The sequence below is a fragment of the Octopus bimaculoides genome, chromosome 10, assembly GCF_046866305.1.
Source record: "Octopus bimaculoides isolate indiv1 chromosome 10, ASM4686630v1, whole genome shotgun sequence".
NCBI classification, from domain to species: Eukaryota; Metazoa; Mollusca; class Cephalopoda; order Octopoda; family Octopodidae; genus Octopus; species Octopus bimaculoides.
The window spans coordinates 66,716,512-66,722,511 of record NC_142937.1 but is presented as its reverse complement, the minus strand read 5'-3'; positions in this window follow the sequence as shown (position 1 = coordinate 66,722,511).

Here is a 6,000-nt window from a genome sequence, read left to right as displayed (position 1 = left end):
AATGGATCGTGATACCACGAAACTTGACTTACAAAGGATTTAGACAATCCTATCAGGTGGTGCTATTCAGTTAGACATTGCCTAGACCAAACTTTGGTCGAAACAAGTTTATATATATATATATATATATATATATATATATATATATATATATATATATACGTGGCGTTCAATTAAATAATAATATAAATAAGATATGTATATGTATTTTATATATGCATATATATATATATGTATGCATGTATATATACACATTCGCTAGGTTTCATACAAAGGGGTCTAATGCTCTAAGCTTAGATTTTGGAGGGGTTAGGGTTAGGGTTAGGGTTACAATTTTTCAAGCCGATCACATAAAGAAAAGCGTTCGCCGTCAGTTTGAAAGACAGTCACGCTTCGTTCACGGGATTTCTAGTAAATTCGCGTAAATAATACAGCGACTCAATGAATCAAAGGGACGTTACTCTTGAGTGGCATCTTTTGAATGTTTGTCCCCCTTGGATTTGTCTTTCGTAAATTAATCACAAAAAATTTACCCAAAAGAGAAATCCAAGGGAGACAAACAGCCAAAAGATTCCACCAATATGATGTTGAGCACTCATTTCCTCATTCGACATTTACGTATATATATATATATATATATATATATAATTTAGAGAACAAAAACACAGTTATTTAATTCATCCATGAAAATCCACAATGACATATAGAAAAATTTAATAAGTAAATACACTAAAAAGACCTATCATAAAAATTGAAAAAGTACAAAGTAATAGATATTAAAATAGTATTACTATTTTACTATTTTAATAGTTATTACTTTGAACTTTTTTGATTTTTATTATAATTGTGATTTTTTTCTCTAAATTAGATATTTATATATTATATATTGTGAAATTTAATTTAATTTTGATAAATTAAATTGAATTTTTTCCTGTAAATTTGGAATTTTATCCTTAATATTATTATTATTATTGTATATATATATATACACTCTTTTACTATTTTACTTGTTTCAGTCATTTGACTGAGGCCATGCTGGAGCACCGCTTTTGGTCGAGCAAATCGCCCCCAGGACTTATTCTTTGGAAGTCTAGTACTTATTCTATCGGCTTCTTTTGCTGAACCGCTAAGTTATGGGGACGTAAACACACCAGCATCGGTTGTCAAGCAATGTTGGGGGGACAAACACAGACACACAAGCATATACACACACATACATATATATATATACATATATACGACGGGCTTCTTTCTGTTTCCGTCTACCAAATCCACTCACAAGGCTTTGGTCGGCCCGAGGCTTTAGTAGAAGACACTTGCCCCGGGTGCCACGCAGTGGGACTGAACCCGGAACCATGTGGTTCGTTAGCAAGCTACTTACGCACAGCCACTCCTACGCCTATATATATATATATATATATATATATATATATATACACGAACCACATGGTTCCGGGTTCATATATATATATATATACTAGCAGAAATACCCGGCTTTGCCCGGGTTAAAGAAAATAATGAAATCTAAAAACGCCGTCTAGACTACGCAACCCTCAACTGTTAGTAGCTACGATACCATATTTCTACATTAATAACTCTCCAATCCATGCCAGCATGGAACATAGACATTAAGTGGAATGCGAGTTTCTCATCTAGGAGGGCCTTGAAATCAATGTTACCAACTGGGGACTATGTGTGTCGTAGTGATAATAAAAAGACCCAAGGAGGTCTGCAACGAAATAATTTTACTCAACACTTTGCAAGTGAATCAGTGGAGGCAAAGATGTGTCTCATTTACTTGACAATTTATGCACCACATTTGCAGAAATCACAATGAAAGTATATCTGAAAGGGTAGTCTTACACTGTTGTACCGTTGAATTACAAATAATGCTCATCTGTTATGTTCGGGTTAAAATTTCATCAACATCAAAAATATATGAATTTTCATGGGAGTTATGGCCGTTATACATAGAATATAATTTCCAAATTTCATAAAGATCCGTTCAGTACTTTTGACGTAGTTTTGGATAAGAAAACAAATGACGAATGTGTGTGTTTGTGTGCATGTGTTTGTGTGTGATGGGTGTATATATGTATAGATATCTGTATGCATGTACATATATATGTATATATGTGTACATATTACATGTACATCTATATATATATATATATACATCTACACATGTGTATACATATACATGTATGCATATAGATCTATATCTATATATATATATCTATGCATATACGTGTACATATACATGTATATGTATACATATACATCTCTCTTTCTCTCTTTCTCTCTCTCTGAAAGTATCTGTCATTACAGTATCGAAATGTGATTGTTTCAGTTAGTGGAATAACGTGTACATATACATCTATATGTATACATATACATCTCTCTCTCTCTCTCTCTCTCTCTCTCTCTCTCTCTCTCTTTCTCTCTTTCTCTCTTTCTCTCTCTTTCTCTGAAAGTATCTGTCATTACAGTATCGAAATGTGATTGTTTCAGTTAGTGGAATAGTTTCATTTTTAAAGTGAAAGTATTTGACATGAGTGTTTTTGTTTCACTTTTGACACGTAATACTTAAATAGTGGAGGAGATATTATGTTGCTGTGGGCTCGAACTCTGCAAGAAGTTAAAATTTTTTTTGACTAAAACACAACTGGAACCCTAAGTAAGGCATCTGTAAAATTTGAATGAAATTGGTTGCGTAGTTCTCGAGTTTTAGGGATTCACACAGACAGACAGACAGACAGACAGACAGACAGGCAGACAGGCAGACAGACAGACACACATTCTCATTTTTATATATATAGATATATATATATATAGATATATATATATATATATATATACGAACCACATGGTTCCGGGTTCATATATATATATATATATATATATATATATATATATATATATATATATATATATATATATATATATATATATTATATCCATTATTCTCTTGTTATTACACTCACTACATTTTTCCACTTTCTATCTCACCCCTACCTACACGCACACATACCCACACACAAAAATACACGCACCCATACACACACATGTAAGCACACGTACCCCCAACACACCACACACACACAACACATATACATGCACTCACACGCTCAGACTCGCCCACACACTTATACAAACGCACATACACACGCACACTTGCGCATACACACACACGCTAACAATCACGCAAACATACACACACACACACACCCAAGCATACACACCCTTGCACACATAACCCACATATACCCCCGTTCACAAATACCTCCCACACACCTGACAACCCATACATACCCCCATCCACACATACCTCACATACCTCCCATACACCTACACACACACCTCCCCCACACCTTACATATATACCGCCCACATACATGACAAACATACATGCGCGCCCTCACACACACATATTGACGAACGCACATATACACACACACACCCATATATACGCGCACGCCTACATACACAGCCGCATACACATGCACACACATACACACAGGAGTGCACACACAAAATAACATACATGCCTGGCACACATACGCACGCACACACATAAACACACATACACATCTCTCACATACATAAAACCACACACACACACACACACACACATACACAACACACATTCACATATACACACATGCACACACACACCTCTCACATACACAATACTCACTCACATACATAACACACACGCACGCACGAAAACATACACAATATACACATACACGCACGCACAAAAAATATACACACACGCGCATACGGAAACACACATACAGACACACATAAACACACACACACCCGTACCTAACACTCACAATCCCACACACACACGCACATCCACACACACACGCACACATCCACATACACGCACACACTTCTCACCAACACTACACACTCACACAGACACGCATACAATCACACACACACGGGCATAAACAACACACGCACATACAATAGCAAACGCACGCACACACACGTACACAGCAACGCACATATACACAACGTACACATACACACAAACACACACGCACGCACAAAAACATACACATACACACACGCGCACATACAAAATACACACACACACGTACACGTACCCAACACCTACAGCCCCACACACATACTCAAAAAATCACCTGTTGACCTTCTACCTAACAGTGTCTATAAGCGTCCACTAACCAGTCCTGGTATTAATTTCTTCCACTACGTCATACACACACACACACACACACACACACACAAACACACTAACAGATAAACCACCAAACCATGCACACACACACACACACATACATACATACATACGCACACACACGTTCTGTTATCACACACACACTCGCAGACCCCCGCACACGCACAGATATTCATCTCCCTTTTTCACTCTTCTGTCTTAGAAAGAACTTTTCCCCCACCACCTCATCTTCCGGTCTTTTCACAATGTAACCTCGTGGGCATCGGTACCATTTTCCTCTTTCTCCGTTCTTCCATTCTCCGAACTTTCCATCTTTCCGACGAAGGGCTACGCCCGAAACGTCATACACTCTTTCTTTCCTTTCCTGAGCGTCCAATAACACTATCCATATCACGTCCTCACTTCGTTGTTTTTTTGTTATTGTTTTTTTTAACTTATATATATGTATATATATATATATATATATATATATATATATATATATATATATATATATATATATATATATATATATATATATATATATATGTATATATATACATATACATATATATGGGCGCCTGCCAACGCGCTGTGGGCCGGTTTAACTTTTCCAGGCGTCCCTCTCGACTCAACATCTCCCCAGCCGAACTCTCGGCCCTTCGATCCCTCCGACGCCGCACGGACATCATCATAAAACCGGCTGATAAGGGTGGAGCCGTGGTGGTATGGCGCGCGGACCTCTACAAGGCCGAAGCTCTCCGTCAACTTCGAGATACCTCATTCTACCGCCCTCTGCCCTCCGACCCCACGCCCATCTACCAACAGACTGTGTCCTCCACTATCCATGACCTCATCCCCTCCTCCTGTCTCCCCGCCACCGCCTCCAACCTTATTTTCGCACCCCACGCACCCCCACCATTTACTTCCTCCCCAAGATCTATAAACCGAACAACACTGGCCGCCCCATCGTCTCCGCCTGCAACTGCCCCACCGAGCTTATCTCAAAATACCTAGACCGTGTCCTCGCCCCCCTAGTGGCTTCTCTCCCTTCCCACATTCATGACACTAACCACGCGCTTCGTCTATTCAACTCTTTCTCTTTCCCTCCCGGCCCTTCTAAGCTTCTCTTCACTCTAGACATCCAGAGCCTCTATACAGTGATCCCCCACGACGAGGGGCTGCGTGCCCTGAAGTTTTTTCTAGACCAACGCCCCAACCCACAACCCGACACCTCCACACTCATTCGTCTGGCCGAACTTGTCCTATCTCTCAACTGCTTCTCGTTCGCGGGAGATATCTACCAGCAATTCTCGGGAGTGGCCATGGGGACGAGAATGGGCCCCAACTACGCGAACCTCTTCGTTGGTTATGTTGAGGCCCAAATATTCTCCAGTTTCACTGGTCCTACTCCCGAACTATACGGTCGGTATATCGACGACTGTATCGGTGTCACCTCACTCTCCCGCGAACATCTTGACTCGTTCCTCTCTTTCGTTCAGTCTTTCCATCCTGCCCTCCACTTCTCCTGTACTGTCTCTGACACCTCTGTCCCCTTTCTCGACATTTCGGTCAGCATCCTCCACTCCGCCCTTAGCACCTCCATCCACTACAAACACACAGACTCACACTCCTATCTCAACTTCTCCTCCTCCCACCCTAGACACACAAAACTTTCCATCCCCTATTCCCAATTCCTCCGTCTACGCAGACTTTGTAGCGACAGCCATGACTTTGAGACTCAGTCTCAACTCATGGCTCACCACTTTAGCCTGCGTGGATATCCACCCACCAACATCCACACCGCC